The following is an 11,177-nucleotide window of genomic DNA, read 5'->3' as shown; positions in this document are numbered from 1 at the left end:
ATGTTTTATTTTATTAATAACGATCAATATCTGATGTATGCCTCTGATAAAAATCAGTACCATCTGAATAGACTTTTACTATTATTTTGCTAATAGCGTAAAAACTGATTCTTTTATTACATTTTTTTTTCATAACATCAAGTAATACATAGCGAAATGCATTTTTCTGTATGTATGTTACTAGTTTGTTATGGGGAAAGGTATCAGTTTATTGTCCTGTATTATTTTCATAAAATGATTTCTCATGGCTCATACGTTCTTGAAATATTTTATTTTGCAAGGATTATCTCCTAGAGCAACCGTTGTGGCAAAAGCCGCTGCGTATATACCACAACTTTCGTAATCAGGTTGCATATCAACATTTTCAAATATGATATCGCATTGCCTGATTGTAGGATATCGTAAACGTATATAATTCTTTTCTTTGGCAGCCAAAGTGTCATATGTATAGTTCGGCATACTATCATATACATAAATTTTGGCGCCATCAAAAAATATGCACCGCCAGTGTATAATTTCTTCTAATTTATTATACATTTTGGGGCAACTACTCTTCCCACCAATGATTTGCAAGCTTTTATTGCTCTGACTAGTTTCAATTATATCAGAATACGACTGATACTGCACACTTTGAGTTTCAAAGTCAGAGTTTTCTCTCACAACACGTAAAAATGAATCTAGCGATTCATCATTTAACATGTCGTTGGATAAGACGTTTTTTCTTACAACAAAAACAGGAATAATAATTTTATCTAAATTTACTTTACGTCTTGTCTTATCGTCTTCAGATATAATTTGTTTTGTAATTGTATTAATATATATACATTCATCATCTTGATCCATACATGAATCAAGCGTTTTAGTATCAATGTCTGCTTTTAAACACGACAAAGTTTCTTGTTGACCGTATTTTTAACTTGTGCGTGTTTGCCTTATGCTTTACGACTACTCTGTTTTACAGCCGCTTCTTTTTTTCGCTTCTGTTATACGAAATGCTCAGCTCATCATGTAAAATCCATTACAGATAGGTGGGTCTTGAGGAAATAAATAAAAAAGTCTTTGACCGTTTCGAAAAATTCTCATTAGTTATTGAGAAAAATAATTATTTTGTGTAGCCTAAGCGCGACAAGGAAGAGGCGAGCGAGCGAGGCGAGGCGACGACGCGTGAGGCGGAGTAAAAATCGACACGCGAGCGAGACGATGCGACAATGCGCGCGTGAGGCGAGCCGACAATGTGCGAGACAAAAACATACGATGCGAGGCGAACGACGACGTGCAAGTAAAAATTACAAATTTAAAGTTAGTAATTATTACACGGCGTAAAAACGGCTATCCTTTCCGCATCACCTATCGAGGTAGATAGCATGGCGCGTTTTTTTTAGAGTGGTTTCCCCGGTAGGCCTAATCCACTGTAACAACTCAACGCAACAATTGTTCGAAGTGCCGACCGTTTGCTTGTAGGCAAAGTTCGGCTCTCCGAACAATTTGTTGCGTTGCATGTTGTGTCATGTCGGGCATCATTGTATCGAACGCCGCTATAATTTCATCGCGAACCTCCTCCACAGTAGCTTCACGCACGTGCTCGACTTGAGCCTTTATGTGGCCCCAAAGAAAATAATCCAGCACGTTTAAATCCGGTGAACGTGCTGGCCAGGTAATGGGACCACCGCGACCTATCCAACGCCCCGCGAAACGATTGTTCAATACCTGTCTTGCACGGCGCGAAAAATGAGGCGGAGCACCGTCTTGTTGGTAAATAACTTTTTGTCGGACATCGAGCGGCAAATCCTCTAGAAGCGTCGGCAGCTCCTCATCTAAAAATCTCGCATACCGCTCCCCATTTAACCGAGGCGGTAAAAAGAATGGCCCGATCTAAAATGACAAATAAAATTATTACGAAATTGGTTAAGATTTAATGTAATACATTTTTCTCTGATAAAAATACTTACAATTTTATCTTTAATTATTTCTGCCCACACATGCAGCTTCCATCTGTACTGAAAAGCGCATTGTCTGACTACGCGGGGATTTTCGTCGCTCCAATAAATAAAATTTTTTGAATTAAATACACCATTGGGTGTAAATATTGCCTCATCAGTCCATAATATAAGATCTGGGAATGACGCGTTTCTCCTGCATTGAGCCAGGAACCCTAAAAGTATTTCATTAATTATCATTTTATAATAGAAGCATACTTTAAAGATGTACGTAACAAAAAAAGAAATACCTTCGCAAAAAATAGCGCGTTGTTCTTCATCCCGAGGAAGAAGCTGTTGCACCCGCTGGTAATGATACGGGTGCAACCCTTCTTCTCGGACAACGCGATGTACTAAACATCGTGGAACATTTAACGCTCGCGCTACACGACGCAGGCTATTCTGTGGACGTTCCTCAAAATGATTTAGGATATTTTCTTCGATCCTAACATTTCGGTGCAGTATTCGTTCTGCATGGCGTTGCCTCGGAATCACGCTGCCCGTTTCTCTCGTTCGCTGTACGCACCTCAAGATCGTTTGATACGAAGGATGCGCACGTTCCGGAAATCTTTTCGCGTATAATTGTTCTGCGGCAAGTGCGTTTTCTCCCGCGGCACCATAACAAATCACCATATCGGTATATTCTGACACTGTGTACCTCATTTTCGCACGAGATAAGATACACTGTAATGCTTTCGGACGCACGTTGTCGAAGAACTTGAGAATCGAGAAAAAACAATTGAAAATCGGAAACGTTTGCGGTGCTGCTTTAGTCGATAAGTAGTGGCTGTTCACAAACTTGTCTCTTATCGACAGATGTGATAGCAATCATTAGAGCAGCACCGCAGCGTTATTTTCCAATTGTTTTTCTCGATTCTCAAGTTCCCTAGGCTGTGCGTCCTTGCTTTGCTCACAGTATTGTCTTATGCTCGTGCGAAAAATGAGCGTATCGGAAATGCCGATATGTGGAGTGCGGCACGCGCTACCAGGTAATTGCTCACGCGAAAATTTCCGGGGCGATGCATCAGCGATGTGACAGGCAGCTGTTCGAACGGCATGCAGAGAATACTGCACCGAAAATGGAAATATCTAAATCGTACGAGAACGTCCACAGGTAATACTGCGTCGTTAAACTCACGATGTTTAGTACGCGTTGTCGAAGGGTGCGCCTAACGTCGTACCGGCTTCCTCGGGATGAGAAGAACAACGCGCTATTTACGTCTTTTTGTTACGTACATCTTTAAAGTATGCTTCTATTATAAAACCAATGAATGCACAGGAGTTCACAATGTCGCTGCGTCATTCCAGATGTATTATGGATGAACATGTTTTGCCCAATGGTAGCTGATGAGCCTTCAGAGCTGACTGAGTGCATTATCCATATTGCGCTTTCTACGAATGGAAGCATGTGTGGGCAAGCTAATTAAAGATAAGAATTAACAAAGTATTTTATCGAAAAATATCGGTGAAATGTAACCAATTTCATCGGCGCAATTTTATTTGTCGTCGGGCCATTCTACCGCCTCGATAGACGTGTTGAATGAGGAAGCTGCCGGCACTTTAGAGTTTGCCGCTCGTCCGACAAAAGTTGATACCAACTGAACGATAACGCTCCCGCCTCATTCGCCGTGCGAAATCGTTTCACGGGTGATGTGGGAATCATGCACGGCCCAGCCCCACGTTCGCAGTCGGCCACTGCTGAGGAGTGCAAAGCTCAAGTCGGCGCATTGATATTACTGTGGAGGTTCCTGATAATGGCGGCGTTCATCTGGCCGGTATGACACAACATGCGGCAATAGGTGTTCGCCAGCCTGGCAAACGATCGGCCTCAGGCTGGTGTTGCGACAGTTGTTTACAGTGGATTAGGCTTACCGAAACCCCTTTCTAAGCGCGCCGTATGCTGGGTGATGCCCGAAAGAATAGCCGTTTTTGCCGTGGCAATGGTACCTTTAAATTTGTAATTTTTGCTTGCACGACCACTATCTCGCTCGCCTCACGCACCTGTATCACCGTCTCGCTCGCGTGTCGTTCTTAACTCCGCTCCACACTGTCGGCTCGCCTTACGCGCGCATTGTCGCATCATCTCGCTCGCGTGTCGATTTTTACTCCGCCTCACGCGTCGTCGCCTCGCCTCGCTCGCTCGCCTCTTCCTTGTCGCGCTTAGGCTACACAAAGTAATTATTTTTCTCAATAACTAATGAGAATTTTTCGAAACGGTCAAAGACTTTTTTATTTATTTCCTCAATATCTATGAATTTTACATGGTGGGCTGCTGTATATTCCGGATCTCGAATAGACATATGTCTGTTATATCGACTGTCTAAAATTTCCGGTAACATACAGTCGTAATAAAAGCGTAATTAAATAAGGGAGCATTTTGTTTTCCCAAAAATTCATGATCTCTGTTTTACATACGTAATCTTCATACTTTTTGGCGTCCATATAGCAAAAACGCAATATTCTCGTTGCGTTATGTTCAACTGTCCTTGAATTTGATAAAAATATCTATGTTTTTGGTTTATTTCATTCGGATTTTTTTTATCAAATATACCCTAAAGGGTATATTTGATAAAAAAAATTTTAAAGCGGGCAATGTTTCTATCGCTGATTTTGCTGTTAAACTTTCAGCCGATAAAGGACATTTAATTTCAACGACACCATTGTCGTCAATAAGGCCATCTGGAGAGGCACCCAAGCATGGATTTTTTGTATCTATGAATAATCCGCAAGGTTTCACCTCTTTTTTTAGATTTGTTGCCAATTCTTTTCTCGCTATTTCCTCCATAGCAAGCCCATATTTCACGGCTGCGGTGTCTATAAACGAAGGGTATAAAATCGTTTTCACTGTCCCTGCGCAAGATGTTGTCGGTCTCATGCGACATACGGTTCCAAAATTAGACGCGGTTAACATTTTCCGTGTAAGTGCTAACCATAATTTAGATTCATTTTGATTTCTGGTTTCACTTTCAATTTCCCGCCACTTTTGGGCGTTTTCGGACAACTCTTCAACATGATGTTCGCGAAGTTGTTCGAAAACATCGAACGAGGAGGTCTGGTTTTTGATTGAGGACCATAATAACCATCAGTACCTGGCTCTTTTTCAATTTTTTTAAGCCTTCCCACAGTTTGACGGTATTCTCTAGTCTTTGCAATTTTAATTTTACGTCGGTTTTCAAGTTTCTCGATAACGGGCGGAACATTATCGCATTTGTTTCGATGTATTTTTGTTAGCACTTGTTGTGTATTAAATTGTACAACTGCTCCCGCAATTCTTGCATTATAAGAGCCTCGTTTGCCGAAATTAATGCGTTTACCACCAATCTCTTTACAGATTATGGAATTAAATGATTCTGCAGGATTATTGGTGCAGTTCAACAACAAACTGTCGGAATAACCGCTTATGTATATAATAGCTCTTTCTACTTTTTCATACAAACCATATACTTTCAAATATGGTACGTAATTTTTTTCTGTTTCATTTATTTTGCACTCTCGGCCAAGTGCTTTGCATCGCTTGTGTTCACCGAAAATATGACTTGGAACGTTAATTATATCTTTTTGTAACTCCATAGCCTTGCAATGCTGCGGTTTTAATTCTTTTCGCCGTAATGTTGCGAGGTTTTCTACCTCTCTTCTAATATTTAAAATATTTTTTTGAACAATATTTCGAATTTGTACAAAGCCACGCTGTCTTCGCATTTGTGGCTGAGTTATTTCTGCTACAACTTTTAATTTTTTGCATAAATTGCGGAGCAAATGATTGACGCATTCTATTTTTTTAACCGTCACCATTTGCTTTTGGTACGGTGCGTTATCAAGAATAGTTTGATATACACTGCTGTCTCCATCCGCAATAACAGTTTTATATATCAAACCATGCATTTCTAAACTGCATCCTTGTAGAGCTTGCGTTTTGGTCAAAATTTTTGTAACATTTGTGGGCTTTTACGTGTGTAGCTGTACGCTTAGCCATATCGCATATTGCACAAAATTTATTGCGCACACCCACAAATAAAACTTTTCTCGTGTGATAGCCAATTATTGCCCCAACACCGGACAGAGAATTATATGTATTACCATACGATCTCTTCATCCAACTACCGTCTGCTATAACAGTAATGTACGGAATACCGTTTATTAGGTCGTTTCTTTCAATAGCTAGATTTCTTTCAACCTCGCCATACTCTTTCATATTTTTCATGGCTGTTTCTTGAAAGTCATCAACTAACGACTCTCTATACTTTATATAAGTTGGTTCAGACATGCTAGAAATATTCTGGGCTGCTTGCAGTTCTTGCAACTGAGCAAAGCCAATTCCAGCAGTAATAGTACCAGCTACGGTGGCTGAATTAATATCTAAATTGTCTGAATTATTTGGTTCTGACCAAATACTTGCTTTGAAATAACACATCTGACATTGAAACATAAATTCAGTCAATAAGCCACAGCGACGAGAATTTATGAGTAGCCAGTCTTTAAATAGGCACTCTATTCCACGCGCATGCTCATCAAATGTCCTGTGCATTTCTTTTAGAAAATGGGACATGTTTATAATATAGTTACCATCAGGCTCATGTTTTTGGACAGTATTTATATCTAGGCCTTTTTCGATGGTAAGATGACTTTTGTCATCTTCATTATTATATTCACTTAATTTACCTTTATTAGATGCTTTATTAGCGGCAAGACTCGTATCTGAGCGGCTTTCGGAATTGATCACCAGTGGTATCATTGATGATTGTTGTGTAACTTCTGATGAATCATTTTTCGTGGAGTCTTTTGCTTCCTTCAGCGCCTTCATAAGTTTTCGCCTAAAAAAAATATTTATTGTAATAATATAATTATTATAATTTTTTCCGATGAGTGACTTTTTTGCAAAATTATTTGTTTAAACAATTTTGCAAAAGTCACTCATCAGAATCCAACGTAGAACGACGCTATGATGTTAAATAAAAAGAAATTATGCAAATCCGATACTTGGTTTTCGAGATATCCATTTGTTAATTAAGAAAAATTACAATATTGAAAAAAATTGTACCGTGTCACTCGCAGCGTCGTCCGAAACACCGAATCCGATGAGTGACTTTTTTGCAAAATTATTTGTTTAAACAATTTTGCAAAAAAGTCACTCATCAAATCAACGTAGAACGATGCTATGATGTTAAATAAAAAGAAATTATGCAAATCCGATACTTGGTTTTCGAGATATCCATTTGTTAATTAAGAAAAATTACAATACTGAAAAAAAAATTGTACCGTGTCACTCGCAGCGTCGTCCGACAACCGAATCCGATGAGTGACCTTTTTGCAAATTTATTTGTTTAAACAATTTTGCAAAAAAGTCACTCATCGGAATCCAACGTAGAACGATGCTATGATGTTAAATAAAAAGAAATTATGCAAATCCGATACTTGGTTTTCGAGATATCCATTTGTTAATTAAGAAAAATTACAATACTGAAAAAAAAATTGTACCGTGTCACTCGCAGCGTCGTCCGACAATCGAATCCGATGAGTGACTTTTTTGCAAAATTATTTGTTTAAACATTTTTTTACACATTTATTTAAATAATTCTTCTTTGATGCCGTGTTAAAAACAACCGTAATACCGATGTTGTTAAGAAGAAATTATGAAAATCGCTTATTTCGTCTTCGAGCAATCTATTTGTTAATTAAACGAATTGTTTACATGATCGTGTCCCCGTACTTAATATATATCTGCTCTCTTCTATACCTAGATCTCGAACGAACACATGGACACGACTGTTGCTTTGTGTGCATGTGTTACAGGGGTACCGATTCTGCGATCACTGGTTGCGAGTTGTAGCCGCGAATTGCTAATTTCATACCGAAAAAGTACGATTTTTTATTGTCACGAAAACTGTAATTGATTAAAAAGGTTACATTTCTCCTACCTCTTTGCAGCTGCTTTTCTGCGAGAGAGTCGCCAACCGGATAATCTAGGTCTTCGGTTTTCACTAATATTCATTTTACAAAAAAAAAAAAAAATTAAATTAAAATGTTTAATAACACACACCTACAAACAAACACGTAACAAGAATTTAACTGCTCGTGCTTGGAAATGTGTAATTTTTGTTGCACTCAATGTTGTCACGTCTTGACAGTTACGAGCAACAATCGCGACTGACAATCCCGCGCTGCGATGTTTTGATAGCGCGATGTGCTGTTTTTTATCGCCATAGTATCAGTAAAGGAGTACATGGTAAGTATTATACAATAATTTAAAAAACATTTAGATTCATTTTCTGTTTTTTTATTTGTTTCTTTTTTTTTGCCAATCATTAATGTAAGGAAACAAAGTTTAAATAAGTGTAATAATACCGCGATTTATTACGAAATTACAAATTAATTGTACAAAATTTATTTTAGGTAAATACTCGTATAAAGTATATAAAAATATCAGAAGAGAAAATAGAAGAAGATAGAATAAAGAGATACAACGAGAAAATACCCAAAAGCACATGAATAGATGAAAGGAAGACAGAATAATTACATGCTATAGGTATAGGTCTCTCTCTCTCTCTCTCTCTTTTTTTCTCTCCCTCTGTAACACACACACACAAATACCATTCAACTGTAAAAGCGAATAAATACCCGTAATGATTAACTGTCTGTAAGAAAGTCCTAGTGGCGTTAGGACTCGATGCTGGATTAATGATCGGAAGTTCGGGGGTTCAAGTCCCGTAACGTTAATTATTTTTTTTGTAAATTTTTTTTTTTTTATTTGCATATGCAAATAACAACGACACCATAAATACATTGTTGATTGACGCAATGTGTAATACCGATGCATTTTGTGAATTATAAAATTCGACTAATTAATTGAACATTATGTCGAATATGTTTTCATAAATCTGTTCAACTAATTAGTCGAATTTTATAATTCACAAAATGCATCGGTATTATTGCGTCAATCAACAATGTATTTATGGTGTGTGGTTATTTTGCATATGCAAATAAAAAAAACAAAATAATTAACGTTACGGTTGAACTTCGATCATATTCAGCATCGAGTCCTAACACCACTTTCTTACAGACAGTTAATCATTACGGGTATTTATTCGCTTTTAGTATAATAGATCACAATAGCTTAGAAAATAATATTTGCCGAAAACCGTTGCGGTATATTATTAGATTTGTGCGTTACGTTCTTACTCTAACATATCGATATAAAATTTGGATTATTACAACACGGGCAAGACTTATGTACACAGGAAACGAATGTGTTTATCGTCTTTTCCACGAGCAAGCTTTCGCGGAAATGAGGGACAAGAGGCTAAAATAAAAATGCTGCTCGCAATAATTTGTTGCAGAAATATTAACGTTTTATCCGTCGGCGCCAGCGATCTTCCCGATATCGTGCCGCTTTTGTGTCTCATGTCGCCGTGCTTCGTGAAATGTCCTTGTACTCCATGCACTCCATGATTTTTTCTGTCACCGTCGTCCTCGTAAAATTTTTGTAAGCCGCATAACGTACCCCAACTCCTCACTGCAAGGGGTACATGTATTTATTTTATATATAAAAGAAAATAATAAATTTATTATTAATTACACTTACATGCTCATATTCCATCCAAGAGTGTCGTTTTTCCTTTTAGTCCGTTTTTCTTCCATTCTTCTTTTGTATGAATTTATACACTTTCACAAGAAACAATATGAAAATTTTATAGACACTCGGTTAGAGTTGTAGTTGATAACGCGCTGAATGTTTTTTAACAGTGCCATCTACTCAAAGACGTGGCAACTAATCTTTGTGACACTTTTACCAAGAGACATCACTAATGCACATGTTGACATATGCATAATTGCCTAAATCGTAAATTCGAAAAATCTTTTTTTTTAGGCTTTTAATCGAGATTTCACAGACGCTATTGTCTTCTGTGATATTGAATGCATTGGAGAACAGTCTCTATCTGTATACATATAGTACATATTTTGTGTATGAAACAATTATTTATATAAACTACAAAACTTGAAAAAATTTTTTCAATATTTTATTAAAAACTGACTATTCTCCAATGTATTAGCGTCTGTACATTAATCGTGTAAAAGGATTTTTAATTCCGTTAAGTCAAAAAAAAGATTTTTCGAATTTACGATTTGGTTGTTTTTAGGATCCCCTTAAGTGCTTTCAATTTTATATTGAAAAATGCGGTTTACAGCTAGTGAGTCACAGATATGTTAATCTGTTACGGTATGGCTCACAAAAACGCGTTAGAAGCAGCCCGTATTTATCGCAAAAGATTTTCCAACCGAGCCCTTCCAACGGTTGGGACAATTTTAAGATGCGTTCGGCGTGCGCGAAATACGGGTTTTGTCAGTGTGCAGAGACAACAGTTAGTGCAATTTGATCGCGGTGTTCGTCGGAACATTAATCGTGAGGAAGCAATTCTAAATGAATTCGAAAATGATCCAACGAATAGTGTGCGGCGCGTGGCTAAAAATGTGGATGTATCAAGACAATTAGTGCACCGCGTGATTCGAGAGGATGGATTGCATCCGTTTCATTACCAACGGGTGCAACATCTTCTCCCACGGGACCAGATGCAACGCGCAATCTTTTGTAAAGGTATTTATATTTTTTCATTTCTTAAAACTCATTGTTTTGACAAAATACATGAAAAAGCGAATAAAACGATCGACGCGCAAACTCTTTTGTTAAATCTAATTCGAGTAATTCGTTGTTTTATTATTAGAATCGAGAATCTTGCAAGCAATTTGATCGTTTTCAGTTAATTTGAAAAAAACATTTAATCTTGTTAGACAAGCAGGTCGATGTAAACGTTATGTACGTACACAATCGACGCGACAACATTTAGTCGACCTGCTTGACTCTAAATACGTTGAGAACGCGTATACATACATTTGTCTAACGAGTACATATGTATGTATACTTTGTTATAACTGATACTTATAATTAATTTAATTTCTCAATTAATAATAATTAATAATGTATGTTGACAGTCTTTTTAGCTCAATGTCGTCAAGATGAGACGTTTCCTGACCATATTTTATGGAGCGACGAGGCAATTTTTACTCCAAATAGAATTTTTAATTCTAAAAATTTCATTATGTGGCAACACCAAAATCCACACGCCGTCTGTCAGTGTGCCTTCCAATTTAGATGGAAGATAAACGTCTGGGCAGGAATAATTGGCAATAGAGTAGTAAGTATTTTTC

The sequence above is a fragment of the Cardiocondyla obscurior genome, linkage group LG03 (genome assembly GCF_019399895.1).
Source record: "Cardiocondyla obscurior isolate alpha-2009 linkage group LG03, Cobs3.1, whole genome shotgun sequence".
NCBI lineage: Eukaryota > Metazoa > Arthropoda > Insecta > Hymenoptera > Formicidae > Cardiocondyla > Cardiocondyla obscurior.
The sequence above is the reverse complement of the archived record's forward strand: the minus strand, read 5'-3'. Positions refer to the sequence as shown.